This window comes from Xenopus laevis, chromosome 7L, assembly GCF_017654675.1.
Source record: "Xenopus laevis strain J_2021 chromosome 7L, Xenopus_laevis_v10.1, whole genome shotgun sequence".
NCBI lineage: Eukaryota > Metazoa > Chordata > Amphibia > Anura > Pipidae > Xenopus > Xenopus laevis.
The window spans coordinates 75,845,537-75,871,299 of NC_054383.1; the positions used below are offsets into that span (position 1 = coordinate 75,845,537).

Below are 25,763 nucleotides of genomic sequence, written 5' to 3' on the forward strand. Positions count from 1 at the left end.
AGTTTAAAGCTGTTATTAGGGATGCACTAAATCCACTATTTTGGATTCGGCCGAACCCCTAATCCTTCGCGAAACATTCAGCTGAATAACGAACCGAATCTGAATCCTAATTTGCATATGAAAATTAGGGGTGGGAAGGGGAAAACAGTTTTCACTTCCTTGTTTTGTGACAAAAAGTCACGCAATTTCCCTCCCACCCCTAATTTGCATATGCCAATTAATATTTGGATTCGGTTCAGCCAGAAGGAATCGGCCGAATCCTGCGGAAAAAGGCCAGAAACCAAATCCTGGATTCGGTGCATCCCTTATTTAGCTCAAACTGATATTTGTTTAGGACCTCTACACCAAAATAGACGTGTGACATTATGAACATAATGTGTATTTCTGTTTTTCCTTTTCTTAATTTTGAAATTCATAAAAGATAATTGACTTTAAAAACAAAGTCCTGTTCTGAAAACCATTTTTCAATTAAGCAAATAGATTTTTTTAATATTTAATCATCATACAAGCCATACTCGCCTCTCTCCCGAGTGATTTCAAAACTGCACCCTCAGCAGCTGATGAACGGAGTCAAAACTTTTCAGATTGTTCTTTGCATGTGCTAATAGCTTGTGCAGGATCTCTTCACTAAATCAATGTGTGTAACAACCTTTAAACTGTTACATATTGTGTGATCCAGATGTAGAAAAAGTTAATTTTCAATAATATAAATTCAAATTCAATAAACATTTTAAAGGCAGCGATGTGCATCCTAGTGCCTCACCCATGTTGCTGAATAACAAATACCTAAAATAATTATTTTTTTTAATATAAATGGCACAGGGGCTTCCCTGACCTTAGCCTAAGACCATATATTTATGTATTGTGTGAAAATCTCTCTCTCTCTGTGTATAGTATACACAGTTCAAAATGGACCAGCACTCCAACTGTTTTGTCAAGTGGTTTTATTCACACATCACTTGTGTTTCCAACGTTTCGGCCCTCATTGAGGCCTATCAAGGATGATAAAGGCCCCAATGATGGGCGAAATGTTGGTGATTGGGGATCCTCTGTCAATCCCTGAAGAAGTAGGCAGAAAAAATATGCAAGGGACAAGGTTTGGGAGAAGGCATTGTATAGACATGTATTTAAAAAAAAAAAAAGGGGGGGGGCACAGGTTAGGAGAAAAATAATATATTTGGGACAAAGGGTGAATGGCAATTGGTGTTTAATCAGCATATTGTGAATGGCAACGAGCTAAGGGAATAAGTTGGGAAGCAAGGGGTGCTCAAGAGCACAGTTTCAAAGTAATAGGTGTATGGAGGTATTGGGTGGGGAAGTAAGACGTGTATTGGTAGTGCAAAAGATGCACGTATGAGACATGGATGGGGTATAAAATGCAGGTGGGACTGGGAAGATTTGCAAACTGGAGAATGTGGGTATTGTCATGGGGTGGTGGGTTTTAAGGTATGTTTTGAAAGGGTAAAATGTAAGAAGAAGGAAGAAGTCAGTCTTGTTTTAGAAACACGTGTCTTGTGGATAAAAATAGGAGAATGTATAGGGTTGTATTCTATGCCCTCTACCTTTATAGTGTCACATCCCTCATTCCCTACATGTATTGGATCCCTTTGCCATGATTTGTGTGTGCACTTGTGATACATCCACCCACTGTCACAGGCTGGGAGATTGGGGTTGTTGAATGGAGTATGGGTATGCTGAGCTAGTTGACTGGGTGAGAGGATAGCTGGCTTGGGATGTATGATGGCAGAATTATTGTAGGCTCGCTAAGAGAAGTTAAAACAGAAGTTTGAATAGCAACACCCCTGTTGAACAGGCACCACTGAGATGATTTTAATAGCACTGATGCATTTCTTAATGGCACACATACATTAACAAAAGAAAATCAATAAATATGCTTAATGGCATGCATGTGAATTAAGAGGTAAAGTTAGAAAATGGAAACAGAAGATTGCAACAGGGCAGTTCTGATGGAAAAGCTGAGCAGACGCCAACTGAAAGTGTAGGAATGATGCTATCCTTGCGTTTGAAGCTATTAAAAAGGATTTTATCGTACTGGGTCGGCAGTTGTATGTAAACATGAAGAAATAGGAGATCTGAAAAATGATGTACTTATTATACTTACACGTTTTCAACAAAATTTAATATGCTAGATAAAGCACCCCTAGAATTGCTATACCAATATCCCTTGCTAAGCATTTTTGTTCATGTTAAGTAAACTGAATGCGGATCAAAAGAATGCAGCTGTACCTTCTTTGTTTTTTTTTTGAAGGTTGGTTGCTCCAACATCAAAAGAGCTGATCAGGTACAAAATGTAAGTGAGCGCTCCAGTTACTGTATTGGTTATGCCTGTTCCTGATATGGAAAAGCTTCCAACATACACTTCTATATTCAGCACTGTGATGTAGTTACAGTTTTGACTCTTCTCCACCTGTCAAGAGAACCCCCCTCAGTGCTATGTTTGCTCATGAGCCCCTGTTTTTCACAATATCCCGGAACAGGCACACTTAAGGTGGCCATACACGGGCAGATAAAGCTGCCGATATCGGTCGTTTAGACCAATTTGAAAGCTTAACTGCCCATGTATGGGGGCTTTTGACGGGTCTTCCCGATCGATATCTGGCCACAATATCGATCGGGAAGGTTTGATTTTAACCCGACCGACCCGTCTGAGCCCCTTGGCGTATCGTAATCCGATCGTTCGACCATAGGGCCGAACATTCGGATTACCCCCAATATAGCCATGCCGTTAGTGGCATATAGGGGAAAGATCTGCTCGTTTGCCGATGTTGCCAAACGAGCGGATCTTTGAGTCTATGGCCATCTTTAAAAGAGAGATTTGCTATGCCCCGTAATCTTGAAATCTACATCTTTGCGAATGGAAAACTATAGTTCCTGTTTCTAATATATTAAAAATGATTACAGATTAGTCTGTATATACAGGCCTCTTAACCTTTTGAGTTGAATATTAACAGATTTTTATTTCTACATCTCAACATTACATTAAAAGGTTTTGTTTTTTTCTGTCACTGTGTGGTAGAAGTTATTGTTCACTTGGAGGCAGGTTTCATACTACTGACTGAAGAATCACTTTAGAGATTAGGTATAATCTGGTGTCTGCACCTGCACACACACATAATGATCATAAGCTCATTAGTCTTTCAGAAGTCTGCACTCTCTCAAAGGGACATCACTGTTGTTGCCCCATGCACTAGACTAGTTCTTTCAAATTGTGCTTATCATGTTTCTTTTAGTAAACAAAGAAACATGTTTTATAATGCATTTTGCAAGAGAGACTACTGATGATGATGCTGCAGTGTGTTTGGATGATAAATGGTTTAACATTCCAGAGTTGCCTTAAATTCATTCAAATAAAACGAGTACAAAATTATGTTGCAAAATAATTGAAGTATCTGGTGTGTTTCTTATTTAAACGAATCATTGATCAGGTAGAGATTTGGGTTTATCCTCAAAATACAAATGTTCCTACACACACAAAATGTGCGTTTTCAGGTTTTAAAAAAAAAAAAAAAACTAAAATTTTTCCAGATTTATTATACCCCGAAGCTGCAAATAGCTTGAATCTGAAAATACTCCAGCTAAAACCTTTCTAGGTTATGTAGAAGTCAATGGCAGAGGTTCCTTCGATGATTTAATGATGTTTGTAGCCTTCTTGATAATTCGGGTGGGTTTCGCTCGAAAACTCTAATTCGAATTTTTTTTTTTTCTCTTAATTTGAGATTTCGTTTTTTCCACCCAAAATTCACTGATTCAGGACTTTTCCATTCAAGTTTTTTCTTAAATCGGAAAGCATTCGAATTTTGAGTTCATTACAGGTATAAGAAACCTCACAAAGCTCTAAAATTCGACTTTGATAAATAACCCCGTTAAGGTAGCCATACACCGATTAATATTGTGCAAGATGAATGTTTTTACTATATTCGGTGTGTTTATGGTCAGAGACAAGTCGGCCGATATAGGCAGAAGATATTGGTCGGCTCGTCGATCGGGCTGACCGGAAAATTTTGATCGGAGAGCCTTTGAAAGCACCCGAACGTCAGCCATTTAGTGCTGAATCGTCAAATACAGGTAGAATTCTATTGTTTCTACCTGTATATCTTATGATTCAGTGCTACACTTGTATACCGAAACAAATGATTGTATTTGTGGATCCATTACTACAGTGTACAAATAAAGGAAATAATGTTCTGAACTGAAGATTGCAACAGGGCAATCTTCTGGCAGCTTCCCTAATTGCTAAACCCAGCCTTCTCATTGTCAAGAGGCTGCATTCCAGAACACAAGTAGGGAGTGGGCCAGTTATTCCAAACATAGCTGCAACAAATTTGAACACTCTTTGTTTGCCCCCTTTGACCTGTTTCATTTTGTTGCCTCAAGATCTGAAACAAAGACCCCCCAACTAATGGAGGAATGCTGGGAACTTTAGCTTTGTTGCATCTCGAATGCTGACAATTGCCCATCTTTGTCTAAAAGTAATTGCTTTCTGAGCTTCACAATAACTCCGTCATTGTTTATTCCTGTTATACTTCACAGAAAACTCGAAATTTCCCCTAAGCCTGAATCCCCTATTCATTAATAAATACATTTAGGAGAAGAATCTGCATTATTTTCTTTTGGTGTTTGACTTTTCTGTAACATGGAATCCGGTTTTCAAGCATTTATAGATTTTAATGAATTGCCCTGCTTTTGTCTCCTGCATCAGCTTATTTTTATATTTTTGTCATAACCTTAATTATTTATAGGAATTTGTCATTATTTTGATGGAGAGAATGGCTGATCATTTAAACCTGGCTTATAAAATAGAGACCTTGCAGTCAGTGTGGTTTTTTAACAAGATCTCGTGGGTACTGTTGTCAGGATCAAGATGCCACACTATGCATGTGTATAGATATTAAAAGAAACACCTGGGATTATGCATTCAACTTATTTATTAGACGTTTATTTATGAAGTGCCTTCTGTGATGCTTTGCAAAGATTGTTTAGTCTAGTCACTGCTTTAGAGTTCTTACAAATGGACATTTTTTATATGTTTAAGGTGCTCTCAAACACGAGTCAAACTCATCAGCTAATTGATTCTATTTTATTCTTCCTGGTTGTACTGATGTGCTTTCAGAGCTGTATGTCGTTGCATTCGCGTTTCAAACTGGCTGCATTTTCTTGCAGTTTACACACATTCTAAAAAACAATAGAATAAAAAGGTTCTGTTTGAAAATACCAAAAATGTATTTTGGTGCATAAATCTCTATCTATCTCTTTGAGAAAGGCTAGATTGCTAGCCGAAATGTTAGTCTCCCAGTAATAAATAAATATATATATATATATATATATATATATTACCTTTTTCTTGCACAGCATGCATTTATAAATGCATAAAAAAACACCCGTATAAGAGTCCTTAGTTGATCTTCTAAATTAAGGATGCACACGTCAGTCCATTATCAAAGACCAATTACTGTAAATATTTTAAAGAACTGTGCTTTGCTTCGTTTTAACATTTAAAAAGTCGCTGCTTCATCATTTTTGAAGTACAGGCGGCAATTAAATAGAAGCTGGCCTATCAAGTCCCCCTAACAAAACAACGGTTTGTATGAATGGTAGTGTATTTTAGCAGGACACATCACTCTGACACTAAAGCCCATATCAGACCAGTTATTCACTGGCCTAGAAATCGCTGCTCTGGGAGCCTGTCATTAAAGTGAACTTCCCTTTTCCATAAGCTGATGCTGTCCCTGTTCCTATCTGAACTTAAATCTGCACAATAACAAGTGTCATCATGGTGGCAAGACACAAGAGAAACTGCATATGCACCAGTGATTATATTTTAAACAAAGAGAAATGACCGATACTAGGGTGGTACATTTTTTTTTTAAAGGATTCAGGCAAATAGAGCAACTAACAGCATAAGCAGAATGAATCACACACAAGGTGAGATATGGTAGCCTTAATATGCTACATGAGCAGAGGGAAACTACACCTGCTTCAAATGCTGCATTCTGCTCTTTATTTTTATTTTTATTTTTTGTTCCAGTTTGCAGATGTCTTTACAAATCACTGAAAACTCTCTCTGAAATGCTATTAACTGGCACAGTGTTAGAAGCACAGATAAAATCTGTGATGCCAAAGCTGCTATAATCCTTATTGGGTGACCTAAATTCCAGCACAGACAACAGGGAACACTCACTTTGATTCTGAAAAGTGTACAAAAGATAAAAGACTTGAGTTCTGTGTCGTATTTCATTCTAGAACTGGTTATGCTTCCTGTGCTGCTTTGGCAAGTTTTTTAAATGGTGTTCTGCCAGGAAACATTTAAAAATTTAAATATAGAATCTATCTATAGAATATACTGAAGATAAATTAGAATATATGCCCTATACGTGTACTGAAAACAAGAGTTAGAAAAGGTATAGTAGCAGTAATAAATATAGCTAAAACTGACTGGAGGCTGCTTCTTATAAGAAATTCTTTCTTGGTGGTAGATTCAAGATATGGGCGCCAGTATTTCTTTACACGTAAGAACATTGTAGCTCATTGAACATTATTTCACCTATGCAAACCAATCCACAGCTCTGATGGGCAGAAATATATTTTAGGTGATAGATGCCTGATAATTTGGGATATAAGCTGATTTATAATTGGACAAGTCATCAATATTCTGTTGGTCACTTGAAATCAGAACCGTGTGCGTTTTTTTTTCCTAATTGTATGTTGAGTAACTTTTAGGGGCAGATTTATCAAGGGTCGAATTTTCGAAGTGATCGAAATTCGAATAAAAAGACCAACCGTAATTTATTTTAAAAATCGTTTTTTAAAGAAGAAAAATAGGCTGTATTTAATCATTCAAATCAAATTCAGATTGTATTCAATCAAATTCGATTTGAAGTATTTTTAAAAACATTTTTTCAAAGTCCACCGAATGACTCCAAATACGTTCTAGGAGGTCCAGCATAGGCTAAAACAGCAATTCGCATGTTTTAGATGGGGAATAGTCGACGGTAAATAATAAATTTAGAATTTCTTTCTAATCGAATTTGGACTATTCCCTAGTCGAAGTACACTAAAATTAGCTTGAAATTCAAATTTAAAAATCTGATTCTTCAATTCGGTTGTGGTTACAGGATCCTCAGCAGCTAGTTAAAGAATCTTTTTCTCATTAGGTTTTTTTTTTTTATGTTCATACAGTAATTCATACAGGGTCGGACTGAGGGCCCGGGGGTCCACCGGGCTGCTGTTGCAGGTCCCCTAACCTCCAGGTCCTATGCGGAGCTGGCCCCCACCTCCAGGTCACCTGTGGAGCCACCCCCCCGGTGAGTCGCCTGCCCCACACCATAGCGAGTCGCCTGAACCCCCTCCCCCGAGTCACCTGCCTAGCTGGGCCCCTTCCTAGTAACCTGCCGCACATGCATACATGCCCCCCCGGCGAGTCGCCTGCCGCACCCCCACCCCCGAGTCGCCTGCCGCACACACACCCCCGCCGCACATGCATACATGCACGTACTTTGAATTTTCCGCGCCCTGCCCGATAAAGGGAGGTCGCAGCAGGGAGATGCGACTGAGATTCTGCAATTGAGCGGATCTGGGCCAGTGGGACTCACAATAGCCGGGGGCCATCCGGTGCCCCGCCAGCCCAGTCCGACCCAGAATTCATAACAGTAATGTTTGATGCAAGGTTTCCAAGGTTTTCCCCATATAGTTAATCAATAATGGAGGCAAAACAATCCTATTGGGCTCATTCAATGTTTAAATGATTATTTAGTAGACCTAAGGTATGGTGATCCAAAGATCTCTTATCTGGAAAACTCCAGTTCCCGAGCATTCTGGATAAACGGTCCTATAGCTGTAGTATACACCCATGTTCAATAAATAAGGCTTGCACATAGCGTACCAATATACAATTCCCTCCCTTTACCCTCAGTTATGACTGTTTGCAGTAGTACATAATGCAATGATATTATCTGGGAACTGATAATGTATTTATCTCACAAGATTAAAATAATAGGCAAAAACTATGTATGGCCCAAGCCCTTGTCATTGAACTAATAGTTAGAATGAAACATCCAATTTTTATATGTTCCCCAGTTTGTTTTCATTCTTATAGGAATAGCAAAAGCATTATGTCTGCTATTTAACTTTTACACAAACTACCTTTTACTGTTATTTTTAAGAGCCATGGGGGGGGCATGTAATAAAATTCGCAAAGAGAACACTTTGCGAATAAAAATTTACATGTCGCAATGTAATATTCTTCATTAGACTTATATTGCATTTTGAATCTTAACTGCGCATTGCGAACCTTTAACACCAGCTTTAAGGTGCTGTAAATGTTAAACGTAAACTTTTTCATTAAGAAATTTTATTACATAAACACTATCACAAACTATACAATTGGCAAAATTGTTCACTTTGCGAACCTTTTTTCGTATTGCGAACAATTTTTTCATTGGCAACCAATCCTATATTCCCCCATTTGTCTTTATCTACACATAGGCTTTATAATAATGTGCTATTTTTGCAGTGAGTACATTTTAGGGCAATGGCACATGGTACTACTATTGCGGTTTGTCACCCTCAATTAGGGCAAGTCAACCCCAAAATAAAAAAAATTCCTAATAAAAAAAAAAACATAATTCGAAGCAACTTTCCAATATACATTTATTAACATTTTTCAGTGGTTTTAAAGTTATTTGTAAAAACATTTGCTATTGAAAGCAGCATTTGCTTAAAGGGAACTCCGGCTTTCAAATCAAAATTTGATAGAGGCCCATATAACACAGAAACCCCTAATGTACCCATAACAGTTACCTGTTTCTTGAAATAGTATGAATAAATGCCATTTTCTATGCTGAAATCCAGCTGTTTAACCGTTTATCTCTTTCTGCATCATTTGAAATCCTGGCAGGGATTTTTTAAATGATGTATATTGCAAAGTTGCTTGAAATTATGTTTACTTTTCAAAATGCTTTAGTTATGTTTTTGTGGAGTTCCCCTTAACTCCTGGTTGTTACTTTTTAAACAATGTTGCAAAAGTCTTGGTTCCCCAGCAAAGGCAGGTCTGTTAATCAGCTGCTGCCTTGTCTTGCATTGTTTCAACAGTTTGAGCCATCAGGGCAGAGAATAGACTGAGAGAGACTACTTTTAATAGCAATACATCTACAAATAACTTAAAAACCATAGCAAATTTGTTATGAATGTATATTGCAAAGTTTCTTAGAATTATGTTTTATTAGGCAAAAATAATTTTTTATGGTTGACATTCCCTTTAGTGTTTGCCAGGTGATTATTGCTTTATAACACAGACTGCTAGTTTTCCAAGCAGCATACACCTATGCAAACACTTCTAGGTACTTGACATAACATTAGCTGTAATTCAGACAATTTTGCCCTACCTCCTGTGCATTGGTAAGGGAAAGAATTAATTTTACACTAACAGGTTGGATTGTTTGTCCCAGAGTCAGGTTTTGTTACTATAGATACTGGTCATCAGCATTATTTGAGCTATGTAAGGAGAAGTTCTCAAGGGAGGGTGCCTATTTTTGCACCCAGGAGAGAATGTCACACACTACAATTACTTACACATCGATCGAAATACCTTGGTGCTTCATACAAGTTAAATACTGAACCCTTTGTTTCTGGCATTACACACAAGTGTGTGTTTTTTAAACTCTGTATCTAGTTCTCTCTAACTGTTCAGTATAATGCTGTTTGACAACATATTATGCAAGGAAAATATAGAAATAAATTTAAAGCAAAAACTAGCTTTTGTATTTAGCTGATACATTTAAAAGGGGAATTAAAAATTAACAAAGTAATCAGCTAAAAATGCTACCCCTTATGAGCAGCTACAGTAATATTCATTTTAAGGTTTTGTTTTCCTTTAAAAGATCATATGGTGTTCACTTCACTCTCTTGCTGTTATTTGTTGGGGTTTTCTCTACAGTTTCTGTAAACTGAGGTGGCAAATGTGACTTCATTTCTGTGGTTTTAAAAAATTTTTATAAGGTAATTCAACAGTAGCTATGCAGTCATTTCTGTAAACCTTGACCACAATTTCTGTATGCCACCCCTGTTATGACTGGTCTGTTTGTCGAAGTTGAGGTTTATAGATTTAAATTTTGCATAAACTGTAGCACATATGCTTATACCGTTTACAGTTCTGCTTCTTGGAGGTTTTGTGGTTGAGGGAAAAACCTAATATTTAGTAGTTATCAAGGAGGGTGTCAATTTCAGTTTGTTATCAGAATACATATCTTTGCATATAAATAGACAGTGTTAATGGCCGCAAAAATATGGGTAAATATCTTGCCATTAATTTTATGATCTATTAAGTAAACATTTTCGTTCTGTTGAACTTTAATACCTCCATTAAATAAGCATTTCATCAATATACGTGTATAAATGGTTAAGAGATCTCAACTTTCAAATAGGGATGCACCGAATTCACTATTTTGGATTCGGCCGATCCCCCGAATCCTTCGCAAAAGATTCGGCCGAATACCAAACTGAATCCTAATTTGCATATACAAATTAGGGGTGGGAAGGGGAAAACATTTTTTCTTCCTTGTTTTGTGACAAAAAGTCATGCGATTTCCCTCCCCGTCCTCATATGCAAATTAGGATTCCGTTCGGCTGGGCAGAAGTATTCGGCCGAATCCTGCTGAAAAAGTCCCGAACTGATTCCTGGATTCTGTGCATCCCTACTTTAAAATATCCAATGCGTCTAATTAAGCCTATTCAGGGATTTTTCAGATGCAAATGGTCGTCCTTTCTCAGTCCTGAAGGTGAACAACTCCTTTAAGTAATTTCTGGTAAATGTTTACATACAAATACAGAGAGATACACAAGGTAAAAGTGGACTCTTCTAATTAGAGCTTATATTTAATCTGGTGTTAACTACTTTGGAATTTTGGCTGCCCTCTATGTTATAAGGACAGTTTTTGGAATGGTTGCCTTGGAATTCTGCTTCAGCATGTTGTTTGACATTTCATTGTTAGCGTGTTAAATAAGTCAAATAGTATCTGAAAATGTAGACTTTTCCTTCCACCAGCCTTGGTTCTGTGCCATTGATAGAAAATTGATTTTTTTCTAACAATGTGTTTATTTCAATAGCTTAAACATGAGCTGACACTTTAAATATGGTGCATTTATAGATTAATTTGTATTATTTTACTGTGTTACTTTTCAACAGTTAAAAATTTGTGTCTTGCTGGCATAGAAATGCTGAGAATTTTGTGATTCTTAATGTTATGTAACTTATGCAGTTTATGTCTGTGTATAAACCTTTTGTGTTGCCATGCAGGATCTGGTATCTCCCACTGAGATTGTGTAACTCCATCTGCAGGGAGCTGCCTTTTATCTGTTCTTCTGGAAGAATCAGAAGTAGCAGAAACAAGATATCTCAACAGTTAGGTTCAAGGCAGTTTACATGCATAGTGCTGTGCTAACGAGAAAACCATTATCTAGACAGGCCTTCACTGCCAACAGGAAAACGATTATCCAGACAGGCCTTCACTGCTAGATCTCCTTCTACGTATTCTAGAGACTATAGCTGGCCATAGACGTGCAGATTTTGTTCCCTCGAACGATGGACTATCGTTCTTTCCAATTGACCGACATGCTACTAAAAAGTCAGATCTAATAAAGTGTTAAAAATAAGATATTCTGGCCATTAATTGACAGGCTGCGATTGTACAAATGTTATGTCCAGCAAATAGTATTGACAGTTACCCACTGATAAGCAATACATGCAGAGATATTATTGTTAGCCGACAAATCTTCTAACCTGTCCATGGTATGAAAAATGATGGGACGATCCACACACTGTCTAAAAAATCATATGAATCTTCTTTTCGTATGACTAGATCTTTGCATCTATTGCCAGCTTTATGCAAAGTATGGGAATAATTTTATGGTTTCAGTTCTCTTTGGACTAGTTTCGGGCACAAACACACTAGTGCATAGAATTTTAAATTATGTTACACACCAAAAATGAATTACATGTGTATTTACACATTGCCATATATTCAAGCTTTTCTGATTCAGTTTTCAGATTATGCGCCACAACTTGCTTTCCATTTTAGAAAAAAGTTTTTACCATTTTTCCAAAATGTAACGATTAATGTTCCTGTCTCTGGTATTTCAGTCTGGCTGCTCAGTAATCCAGGTGCAGATACAATTTGATACATTAGTTGATACATTTCTCAGCAGCATCTGTGGAATATTAGCAGCTGCTGTATCCATGCTAATCGCTGCCTTTAATGTATCTCAGGCATTCTGCTTTGCAGGGACAAAGATAATGCGCACACTGCTATCACATTCAAGAATCAGTAGAACTTCAAGGGTTTTTGGGTTTTTTTTTTTTGAAAGGCAGCAAAATAGTGACATAAACCTAGCATTTGTCATTAGTTCATAAATGCCATTTAGCAGGATCATTCATGTTGACATTTGCTTTAATTTAAAGTGGCAGGGAAACTGCACAGCTGATGAAGTGGGGGAGAAACGCTATGAAATCCTAATTTGTTTTATAGATTCATTTTAATCCTCTCCGTACCAGAGGATTACTTTATGGTACTCGTTTGGTGCATTTAGTGATGAGATCTGAAATGGGGCATGCTCTTGTCAGTATGACATATCTTTCTGGACACCTTTCTGGTGTAAGTTATTTTGACTTTTAAGTTGCTTGTCTTGAAAATAGAAAATGATTAGTGTCTACTAATAAATCTGCATGGTTTTGGATGAATTGGTTGTCTGACTGCAGGTTCTTAAAGACATTGAAACAAAATGGCTTCTCTTTGCAGCTTGAAGTTAATTATTTTAAATTTTGATTTACTCCGCCACTCCATCACATTAAGACACTGTTCTTCTGTTTTCCCATGTAGTTGGCCAGTTATTTAACATATCACATTTGCCAGTAGGATTATGTTAGAATACTGTGTATGAAATTAAATGAGTTTTGGGGCAGTCTGAAGCCTATAAGTGCTTGGAAGGCAATGTCCAATTTTATTCTTCAAGGTGGACAGCTCTGTATTGAGGCAGCTCTGAAAACGACTTCCCATCCATGATATTTGAAAGTGTGTGTTTTGAAGAGACCGGTAGCCCGGATAATTACAAATCATTATGCAATAATGTTAGTAGAGCAAAATGAACTTTTCTTGGACTATATATTTTTAAAAAAAATGTAATTGGCAATCACAGCAAGCAGACAGGACCCATTTTGTGGAAAGTGTTATCAAGACAAGCTTTGCTTCATCCCAAAATCTATTTGTATGTGCCAGAATGGAGAACCTGAGGCCCATACCCATGCACAGGCTATGCAATTCTAGACCGTGAGAAGGGCAAGGACATCCAGGAAGCAGGTCACCTATGCAATGTTTTGCTTAATAATTCACTAAAGACAGTGTGCAGACATCATCGCTTGGTGCTCTGCCCTTGCTTCTAATTGCCTGTTGCACTAAGGAGAAATGTTTGCATATTTTCTATACTGCTTTTGCTATGTGCTCTGACTTTGACCCTGCAATCTGCTGCGGAGGTACAGCAAATGTTGGCCACCCCCTCTGTTGAGCAGTGCCCCATCATCTTCAATATCAGCGGTGTGGTGATTTCATAGATGAACTGTGACGAGGTACATAGGTGTATAGATTGCAGAAAGATATAGAATATAAAGCACTATTCCTAAAATGCAACTTCTAGAAAGGTGCAGTCACCGTTAATTATGACCAGGTATTTGTCAATATTGAATGTTGATTTAGCAATAAGTTTGTATTCAATGATCCTTTAAAGGAGTTCTGATTTCCTTATAATGTGGTGCAGCAATGAAGTAGAATCCTTAGTACTATGCTTTCCTATTGATGGCGTCTCATTACGTTTGGTTATTACTGGAAACACAAGGTGATGAGCATTAATTTGTAGGATGCACACTTAACTGAACATTTTGTTTTTAATGGGAATTTCACTGCTGTGGTGTCTTCATCTCAACTGAGGTTCTTTCACTACAGCTGGGTGGATTGTAACTGCATTTTCCTACTGCAGTTTTTATAGGCTATGTTTTTTTTAATTAGTGGGATCATTGAAAAAGCTGGCATGAATCAGAAGTATGTCTAATATGCATAGCAATATTTGAAATACCGGTTTGCTAAAATTTGTGCAATTTGTTTTACAGTGGTTGAGTAATTGCAGTAGATTTAAAGCTCCTGTCATGCACAAACTTTTATTATTGAAGTCCAATTAGTTAACTAATTATATTTTCAGTTGCTCTATTTAATTAAAAAAAAATCTTACTCAAGTTTATGTATGTGTATATATTTATGTACCTTGTATTATACTGCTGAGGCTGAAATATCCTGACACCCTTTATGTAAAACAATGCTATGTTTATATATTTAAGCATAATGTATTGTAACCCTGCACGGATAATAATTGTTTACTTTAGAAGCACTACTATAGTTTTCTTTTATAATTAAGGGTCTGGCCACACGGGCAGATTTCGGGAGATTAGTCGCCAGGCGACAAATCTCCTCTTCTTTACAGCGACTAATCTCCCCGATCTGCCTTCCACCGGCTAAAATGTAAATTGCCTGGGGGCAGGCACACGGAGCGTTTAGTTTACCGAAGTCGCCCGTAATTGCCTCATGAGGAAACTTCTGGACCCTTAGCGGCTGTGTAGCCATGGGCTCAGCCATTAAATTGAAATAGGGCTAAAAGGTTACAAGGCAGATCAGACAAACTGCATTTCCTCGTGTAAAACAAGATATTTTTAATGAAATAGTTTATCTGTAAGTGCTCGGTCAACATGTGCATACTTTAAATGTAAATTAAAATATTTCCACTTTTTGATCTTTTAATGGAAATTTTCAGAGGAAATTTTTTTTCCTCTACTTTGTACAAAGATGTTTCTGGCTCAGCTTGGCAGTAGTATCTTGCCTAAGGTGCTGATCCTTCAGGGATGTTCTGTATAACCTTCATTGTCACTTTCATGGTCCCCCTGCAGTGTTGCAAGAAGTCTCCTTCTAAAACGTCTGCTGTAAACTAGACCTTATAGGCTGTAGGCAGTGCACTGATATAACTTGGGAAATTACCAGCTTTAAATGCAAATGATTTTCCACGACATGGTTGCATAGCAGCAACCCTCAATGTTTCTAATAGTTACATAGTTACATAGTTACATAGTTAAATTGGGTTGAAAAAAGACAAAGTCCATCAAGTTCAACCCCTCCAAATGAAAACCCAGCATCCCTACACACACCCCTCCCTACTTTTAATTAAAATTCTATATACCCATACCTATATTAACTATAGAGTTTAGTATCACAATAGCCTTTAATATTATGTCTGTCCAAAAAATCATCCAAGCCATTCTTAAAGGCATTAACTGAATCAGAGAACTGGCTAAAAGATAGACTACAAAGAGTGGTGGTAAATGGAACATTTTCTAATTGGACCAGTGTTGTTAGTGGAGTACCACAGGGCTCTGTACTAGGTCCCTTGCTTTTCAACTTGTTTATTAATGACCTGGAGGTGGGCATTGAAAGTACTGTTTCTATTTTTGCAGATGATACTAAATTGTGCAGAACTATAGGTTCCATGCAGGATGCTGCCACTTTGCAGAGTGATTTGTCTGAACTGGAAAACTTGGCAGCAAACTGGAAAATGAGGTTCAATGTTGATAAATGCAAGGTTATGCACTTTGGCAAAAATAATATAAATGCAAGTTATACACTAAATGGCAGTGTGTTGGGAGTTTCCTTAAATGAGAAGGATCTTGGGGTCTTTGTAGATAACACGTTGTCTAATTCTGGGCAGTGTCATTCTGTAGCTACTACAGCAAATAAAGTTCTGTCTTGCATAAAAAAGGGCATTAACTCAAGGGATGAAAACATAATTATGCCTCTTTATAGGTCCCTGGTAAGGCATCATCTGGAGTATGCAGTGCAGTTTTGGACTCCAGTCCTTAAGAGGGATATAAATGAGCTGGAGAGAGTGCAGAGACGTGCAACTAAATTGGTTAGAGGGACGGAAGACTTAAATTATGAGGGTAGACTGTCAAGGTTGGGGTTGTTTTCTCTGGAAAAAAGGCACTTGCGAGGGGACATGATTACACTTTACACTTGTTGGAATAAATAACTGCTTAAAAAAATTAAAAAAAAAAAAAAAGTAAAATTAATTGCATAAATGCTCAGATTAGCACACCTTCAAGATTACTTTAATTTTTTCAGTTTTAGAGGGGACTAAACGTTTCCAAACAACAAAGAATGTATTTGTGAAACACATTCAAAAAAGTTACAGTTTAGGTATTTTATAGCTATAAATTCTATAAAATTGTTTGACAACAATGCACGTTGTATTAGATTTAAGCAATTTTTTATTTATTTTTTAAGAAAAGGTTTCTCTAAAACACTGAAGGATGGGCATGTCATGGGTTAAATATGAAATTGACATATATGTGAAAAAACTGCAGCAAGCAATACTAGCATAGTTGCATTAGCATAAGTGCCTTCTATAACTCACGTGATGGATTTGCAGTCTGTCATCCACTTCCATGCACAAAGTAATTAAAATAAAAGGTTTAATGAGGCAGGAGGTTACATTCCTCACATACTGTTCAAAGAATCTCACACTGCAGAGGTCTTTTTGAAGAATTCTCTAGGGTGTGCTTGGAAAATCAAGAGTCCTAGGAAATCTGCAAAGTAGCACCTGAAATTTTAATGGTGATGTTCACTTAGATCCTTATGCCTTCCATTAGACTTAAGGGGTGGTTTGCCTTTAAGTTGATGTAATATGTTAAAATTTCCTATTTCTTGCAACTTTGCAATTGGTCTTCATTATTTATTCTTTATAGATCTTCTTAATTTGCCATCCTCTTCAGGTAGTTCAAATGGGGGTCACTGGATGCTTCAAAGTTTCTTCCAGGTGCATGGTGACTAAAGCTGGCCATAGACTCAAAGATCTGATCGTACGAATCAAGGATTCGTACGATTTTCGGACCGTGTGTCGAGAGTCCCAATATTTTTCGTCCGGCGGAGATCGGTCGTTTGGTCGATCAGAGAGGTTAAAAGATTTCTGTTGGCTGCGGGTAATATCTCATGCATGTATTGCCGATCGTATGATCTTCAGAGGGAGACTGTCACTAGCTTTGGTCGGACATAACTTTCGTACGATTGCTGTCAGGGGCAGAACATCGGCCGATCTCTTCTTTTGTACTTTATTTGATCGGAATGGTTAGTGGCTGGTCGGGAGATGGGGAAGTCCGATCGTACGTTGACTCGTACGATTGGATCTTTGCGTCTGTGGCCAGCTTAAGCATAGGCATCTTAAAAAGAACTGCAAAACCAAACTCATTTATAGTAATTGTTTAATGCTTTTGTTATTGCATTTTTTTTGTCTTGTCCCAATCTTAGTGTCTTTAGTTTTCTACATATTATCCTGATAAAGTCATGGGGTGCCAAAAGTTAGGCACCCCAAGTGATTGTATTTACTTACCTTACACCCCAGGCCGGTGCTCCTATCAGCAGAAAACTGCACTGAGCCTGGGGTTCTGTCAGTGAATACTATGGAGCGACCCTCTTCAAATTTCCATGGGCAGAAGCATGTGCAATAGAATGAAAAAGAAGCAGGAATAGGATCGATCTGTGCTGCTCACTGGAATAACCCTGAGCCGGTGCAGTTTTCTGCCGATAGGAGCATTGACGCGGAGTGTCGGCTAAGTAAATACAATCACTTGGCGGTGCCTAACTTTTTTTGGCATCCCCAAATAAAAAATTACTTTCCTTCTCCTATAAAATACTCCAAGATTTGGGTTCGAAATGCGCTTGAATTTCTCGCTAATTTATTAAATAATACGTTGGGATTTTTCATTCAATAATAAAGGCAAAAAAACCCACTTTTCTTTAACGGACTGCCCTTTTTTATTATACTACACTTGTTTGAATTCAGCAAATAGGATATGGAGCACACGGTGGTTTCGGAAAAATCAAGCCTTCTTTATTGAAAAAATTTAATTTTTCAATAAAGAAGGCTTGATTTTTCCGAAACCACCGTGTGCTCCATATCCTATTTGCTGAATTCATGTATAATACGTCTGGATCCGGGGACGCCTAATATGTTGTAGCACTGGTGGAATAGGACCCGTGGACACGAGGGTGAGTGCACGCGAATTGAAAACTACACTTGTTTGACTATTACGAATTCCCGCTGTCCCAGTTGTCTCTTTATGAAATCTAAATGTGTGTGTGTGTATATAGTATACCTACACAGAGCCAGAATTGTTAGCTTATTTGTTGTATAGACTCAAGTGAATTTCATTCCAACTAGCAAGTAACCTTGAAACATTCCTCAGAAACAGAGGCTCCCTTTTTTTCCCTTTGCTAATAAAAGGAAGTATAGATAATGCTCATTTGATGCTTTTAAGTATTTTATATATATATATATATATATATATATATATATATATATATATATATATATATGAATTGCTTGTGCAACTGGGAAAGCGTTCTTGGTTATATTTATGTATGTAGTGCCTACATATTATGCAGTGGTGTAAAGGGAAATCTGAAATTCCATCACTGAGAATGCTTCCTGCCCCACCTAAGACCTTTAATGATTAAGATGACAGCAGGCAGTGTCATTAGAGGTAAAATACGATGAGCAAGCATACAGCAAACTTACATATTCCCTGATGCAAACTGATCAATTGTGCTAGAAAGATGAAAAGTGCTAGGTTCAGGAAGTCACGGCTTCCTTTTACTTTTGTGCCTTGCTCTGTATATTAATCATATGGGAGTTTCCCTTTTTGCATTTTATCATGGCTGAAAGCATACACAATGTAACTATGGGTGTGACATTCTCTTCCTATCTGCCTTTAGGCATCTGGCTACTGCACAGTACCTAGCTGCACTATCTCTAAAGTCCCTGTATTTTGTCACTGCATGTCTGTGTTTTTAAAATGCCCTTATGTTAAAGGGGTTGTTCACTAAACAACTAGGTGTTTTCTGACAGATCGCCAGCAATAACAACTTTTTCCATTTACTTTCTATTTTATATGTGTTATAATATTGAAGTGTAAAGTGTCATTTTTCACCTTCTAAAGCAGGGATCCCCAACCTTTTGAACCCATGAGCAACATTCAGAAGTAAAAGGAGTTGGGGAGCAACACATGCATGAAAAATGTTCTTGGGGTGTCAAATAAGTGCTGTGATTGGCCATTTGGTAGCCCCGGTGTGGATTGTCAACCTACATTGAGGCTCTGTTTGGCAGTACATCTGGTTTTTATACAACCAAAACTTGCCTCCAAGCCTGGAATTCAAAAATAAGATCCTGTTTTGAGGCCACCGGGAGCAACATCCAAGGGGTTGGTGAGCAACATGTTGCTCACGAGCTACTGGTTGGGGATCACTGTTCTAAAGCATCTCTGGGAGGGGGGGGATCAGCGACCCTGTAAACTGTTCTCAGCTGATGCATTTAGTTATACAATTCTTATCTTTGTCCCTGTCGAGTAGCGATGTGCAGGTCGAGAATTTCTCAACCTTCCCCCCCCCCAACCCGCACCTGACTCGGGTAAACCCGTGAGTATCGAGCTGGCCCGCACATCAATACTGTTGAGCAGAATCTCTGGGTAGTTACAATAATTTCTAATATTCCAGAGATGCTGCTAAAAAATGTATCGACTAAATGTTGCAAAATTGTAACAGTTTACAGTTGTGTAACAGTTGTGCACCTGAATTACTGAGCTGCCAGGCTGAAACACCAGAGACAGGAACATTCAACTTAAAACTTAGGTTTTGGAAAAACTGTAAAAATACAGTAAGTGATTGAAAAAAGTCTTTATTTCTGAGAAACAATCTAAAAACAACTGAACAAAACGTGCTTGGAAGGTGAACAACCCCTTTAAATGAAAACTTTACCCCCAAAATGAATACTTAGGCAACAGAGAGTTTTTATGAAGTGGCATATTAAAGTATCTTGCCAAACTGGTGTGTGTGTGTGTGTGTATATATATATATATATATATATATATATATATATATATATATATATATATATATATATATATATATATATATATATATATATATATATATATATATATATATATATATATATATTGCCCTTTTACATCTTTTGCCTTGAACCACCATTTTGTGATGGCCTGTGTGCTGTCTCAGAGATCACCTGACCAGAAATACTGCAGCTCTAACTGTAACAGGAAGAAGTGTGGCAGCAAAAGACAGAACTCTGTCAGTTAAATGGCACATGTTACCTAACATGTATGATTTGTTTGTGTGCACTGTGAATCCTAGGATCCCATGGGGTGTCTTTTTTTACATGAAGCAGGATTTTACATATGAGCTGCTTTATTCAACATATTTTTATAGAGACCTACATTGTTCAGAGGGGTATAGTTTTTATAGTGGTTAAAAAACATTTAGGGGGGCACTTTGTACAGTGTATTTCAAAATAACTGAATGGGAGTGATGTTTCAAATCTCACATTTTCCAGATTTTTGCAAAATCTGCTCAAACCAACCCTTTTACTTGGATATGCAAAAGCTTGAAAATGGTGAGGTTGTTCAAGTACAAGTTGTGATTAGGTCAATGACTCTATGAACATCTAATTAGATTATATTGACTGCTTGAAAAACAGGGTGCGTAGCAGACAAATATAGCCTTGACTTAAATGAGTACAGGTAACAGATTCTACATGGGTTTAATGTTTATGGCTAATTATCCCGTTATGAGTAATGCAATATCTGCATCTTGTGGGTGAAGACTATGAAGTTCCCAATTTATACAAGTTACATGAATGCCCATGTGCTGAGTGGACTGGTTGGAATCATGTTACATAGTTATGTTGGTTTGAAAAAAGAGCAAAGTTCGTCGAGTTCAACCCCTCAGAGTGAACCACAGTACACATATACACGGGTACTTGTGCCATTTGACAAGGTGAAAACCTTGACTCAGACTCTGTGCCCCGCAAGTTAAAAGGGGCAGCAAAAAGCCACATTTCCAGTTATTAACTGCAGTTTTAGGGTGGCGTGGAATCCAACTGGTAAATCAGTACATACACTTCTTCCATATAGTAAAACAAAAAATATCCATTTTTTTTACTTTATTTGAACATGTTACATTCAGGGTAGGTTTTTGGTTCATATCTCCGGTCTAGTTCTGAAACCTTTCATCTGTGGAGACCAACCTGGGAATTGCTTCTGTACACTGTAGTTGCTCTGCTTTAAACAATGAGTATACCTCAGCCTAAATCCCTTTTCTCTTAAGTCCTGCAGCTCTACAGCAGTTCAAAGTCATTGTTGGTGCCCTTGGAAGAGATGTGTTAATAAGCATTCAGAACATGCTTTAAACACTCATTCCACATGCAAATTGATGAAAAGCTTTTAACTCGGATTGGAGATATTTTCCAGTTTTTATTATGTGCTTTTTTGTTTGCTACACTGTCTTGCAAAAGTATTCACCCCCTTGGCTTTTTACCTATTTTGTTACATTCCAACCTGTAATTTAAATGTTTCTTAATCTCATTTTATGTGATGGATCGGCACAAAATAGTCTAAATTGGTGAAGTGAAATGAGAAAAATATATATAAAAAAAGAATTAAAAAAAAAAAAATTAAAAGTCACATAATTGGTGATATGAAGTCCACCTGTGTGCAATATAAGTGTCACATGATCTGTCAGTATAAACACACCTTTTCTGACATGGTACCACAACAAACCTGATGAGAGTGCCCCCACCAAAACTCACCGGGCAAGGAGGGCATTAATCAGAGAGGCAGCACAGAGACTAAAGGTAACCCTGAAGGAGTTGCAGAGACTGGAGCATCTGGCCATAGAACCACAATAAGCCATACACTCCCAAAGAGCTGGGCTTTACGGAAGAGTGGCCAGAAAAAAGCCATTACTTAAAGTTAAAAATAAGAAGGCATGTTTTGAGTTTGCCAAAAGGCATGAGGGCAACTCCCCAAATGTTGGACGAGACTAAAATTTTACTTTTCGGCCACCAAACAAAATGCTATGTCTGGCGCAAACCCAACACATCCCATCACCCCAAGAATATCAGCATCACAGTAAAATATGGTGGTGGCAGCATCATGCTGTGGGGATGTTTTTCAGCAGCAGGGACTGGAAAAACTGGTCCTAGTCGAGGGAAAGATGGATAGTGCTAAATACAGGGATATTCTTGAGCAAAACCTGTGTCAGTCTGCCTGTGATTTGAGACTGGGACGGAGGTTCACCTTCCAGCAGGAAAATGACCCTAAAGGTGGCCATAAACGGGCAGATAAAGCTGCCGATATCGGTCGTTTGGACCGATTTGACAGCTTATCTGCCCCTGTATGGGGGCTTCCGACGGGTCTTCCCGATCGATATCTGGCCACAATATCGATCGGGAAGGTTCGATTTCTAACCGACCGACCCGTCGGAAGCTCCTTGACGCATCGTAATTCGATTGTTCGGCCATATGGCGAACGTTCGAATTACCCCGATATAGCCATGCCGTTAGTGGCGTATCGGGGAAAGATCCACTCGTTTGGCGATGTCGCCAAACGAGCGGATCTTTGAGTCTATGGCCACCTTTAGCATACTGTGGTTTAAGGGGAAACATTTTTAAATGTGTTGGAATGGCCTAGTCAAAGTCCAGACCTCAATCCAATTGAGAATCTGTTGTCAGACTTGAAGATTGCTGTTCACAAGCGAAAACCATACAACATGAAGGAGCTGGAGCAGTTTTGCCTTGAGGAATGGGCAAAAATCCCAGTGGCAAGCTCATAGACTTATCCAAAGCAACTTGCAGCTGTAATTGCCAAAAAGGTGGCTCTACAAAGTACTGACTTAAGGGGGGGTGGACAGTTATGCACGCTGAAGATTTTACGCTGAGTTATTTTGTCCTATTTTGTTGTTTGCATCACAAAAAAACCCAAAAACCTCAAAGTTGTAGGCATGTTCTGTAAATGAAATGGTGCAAACTCTCAAACAATCCATTTTAATTCTAGGTTATGAGGCAACAAAACACAAAAAATGCCAAGGGGGTGAAGATTTTTGCAAGACACTGTATATTTTTCATAGGAGCCTTGACTATCCTTAAGGCCACACCATCGTATCAGTCTGATATTGCCCACTGGAAGGTGGGCATATCTGTGACAGATCTGATCACTTGGTGACCTTGCCAAATGAGCAGATTTTATATATTGTACATCTTATAACATATGGTCAGCTTAAGGCTAAATCCAGACCAGTCTATTTCCTGTTCTGTGTATAAGTGCAAGCCTGGACAGCCTCTTTGTGATATCTGCTGTCTTCTGTGTCTACATTTGGTGCCACTGCATTGGTCTGGATGCAGATACATGGAGAGCATTCCATTGCTGAAATGAGTGAGTATGGATATTGGTGCTGAAATCTGCTCCGTTTGTCTACAGGTGCCCTCCATGTAAACTGAAAATAAAATAAATAAATTAAATAAATCGCGAATCAGTATCAGCTTAATGTGTAAAGATCAGACCCTTTAAACATTTCTTTACAGAATCCTGCTCCCTGCATGTTATCCCACACTCCTGAAGAAGCTATATGACACTTGAGGCTATATGACACTTGAGGCTGTATGCCCCTGCTCCTCTGTGTGCAAGATAACTGACCCTTTGTCTGAAAGCTTCAGGGTTTCATTTAAAGCTCTCCATAAATAGCACAGACAGGCCATAACTCAGCTAGAAAGATTTTTAATTTCATTTTAAAAATTTTTACCATACAACCGAGATCAAGAATCTGATCAGCATACAGTATTTGCTGCTGTGACGGTAGCATCCTTAATATGACTGGAAATATAATTTATTGCAAATATGGTGTGGAAGCGTTACTGTTTCTTCCCTGCATATCCTTTCATCTTTTGAATTAACACCCTTAAAACCCACCACCACCTTTTCATGCGAGGATTGTGTGGTATGTCTGAAAACACCCCTGAACTTTGACAGGTTTCCAGCTGACCATGAAAGGAAATTTGCTTTTTAAAAGCACCAATGATTTGAGCCCTGTATCAGGTTCTTTACAGGATCCATGGGTCTGTAACTGCACAATTTTGTGATATTAGGGCGTTGCAGACCTCTACTGGTAAAAGCCACAGTATGCATTACAGCAGGTATTTCTTATCTCTTTAACATAAAGAAAATGCAATTCATGATTTGCCTTGCAAATGCTTTAGCAACTACAGTACAAGTGCATTTTGCTATTGTTTTGCTAAACAGATTTTCAGGCAAGTGATGAAGGTAATTTGTGTTCACTATATACCTTCCCAATCAAATCTATGAAAGCAGAACCAAGCTTGCAAGCCATTGCCTCCCCTTGCATGTATTCTACCTGGCAGAGTTTTTATTAGCTTGTATAACTGCAGCAGAAACCATTGATTTGCATAATAAAGGATTACAAATGAGAAATTATTTTGTGATGGACCTAATGTTATGTTATTATCCTTAACTAGTAACTAGTTAACTAGTAAAGAATATATACATCATTTTTATGCAGCTAGCCTGACAAAAGCTCTTGATTGTGGCAAAGGAATGCAATTCATGGCTTTCTAAAGAACGATAGATTAAAAACATTTTTCATATAAAGTAGGAGATCTGTGCATTTTTTCACTAGTTGATATTAATAATCATTTAAGTAGAAATATACCTCATCTGTGATGCCCTTACTAGCTCATACTAATTGTTTGCTTAGCAGTCAGTTTTGTTTTGCTGTTAAATGCTACCCGTTTGCTGGTTTGCAGATTAAAAAAAGACTGCATAAATCTCACAGTTCTTACTATTTAATGGTAATTTTCTAAAGCAGAGATTTCTCCTCAAATCTGTTTTGCTTTATCCCTGAAATGGTTTAAGGACACTGAAAGCCCCCAAAACACATCACTATCTGATAGGGCACACTTTTCCATACTGAACTGCAACATGTTTAATGGAGGAGAAAAGATGCTTACTTTTCCACGAATGCTGATCTTAAATGCTGTTTTTCAAAATCGTTGCACCATTTTGGCTTTATAAGCAAAGAGACGGCTTATTTTAACATTAGGTGTGTATTCATTTGCTCAATAATTGGAGCAGAGATGGCAGCGGGCGTCAGTGATGACGTTGATGGATACACGTGATGGACTGCCTCATCATAGGTTGGAAAATTTGTACTGAATCAATTTTGCATACCATAGGTACAAACGATTCATTGCCTTTTAAGGAATTGTTCAGTATAAAAATAAAAAACTGGGTAAATGGGCTGTGCAAAAAAAAAAAAAATGTTTTCAATCTAGTCACTTAGCCAAAAATGTAGTGAGTGACTGGATGTCTAACATAATAGCCAGAACACTACTTCCTGCTTTGCAGCTCTCTTTGTTTCCACTGATTGGTTACCAGGCAGTAATCAGTTAGAGACGGGGGGGGGGGCACATGGGTCATAACTGTTTGCTTTTAAATGTGACCTGCATGCTAAGGATCAATTGCAAACTCACTGAACAATTATGTCCCATTTGCCCCCCTTCAAGTCGCTGACTAACTCAAGAGAGATGAAAAGCAGGAAGTTGTGTTCTGTTCAGTTCTGTTAGAAATCCAGTCACTCCAGCATTTATACTAGGGATGCACCGAATCCACTATTTTGGATTCGGCCGAACCCCCGAATCCTTCGCGAAAGATTCGGCCGAATACTGAACTGAATCCTAATTTGCATATGTAAATTAGGGGTTGTCAGCAGAATTTTTTTTACTTCCTTGTTTTGTGTCAA

At 38.0% G+C, this 25,763-nt stretch overlaps 1 protein-coding gene across 9 annotated transcripts in view; it reads left to right on the plus strand.

Annotated features, from left to right (window-relative positions):
• The window catches only part of aplp2.L (amyloid beta (A4) precursor-like protein 2 L homeolog), a 75,329-nt gene that overhangs the window by 10,134 nt on the left and 39,432 nt on the right, over window positions 1-25,763 (plus strand). Inside the window, exon 2 of one of the 9 annotated variants that reach the window (XM_041568453.1) lies at window positions 7,198-7,322. The gene's annotated coding sequence lies outside the window, so the exon portion shown is untranslated. 9 annotated transcript variants of the gene reach the window in all.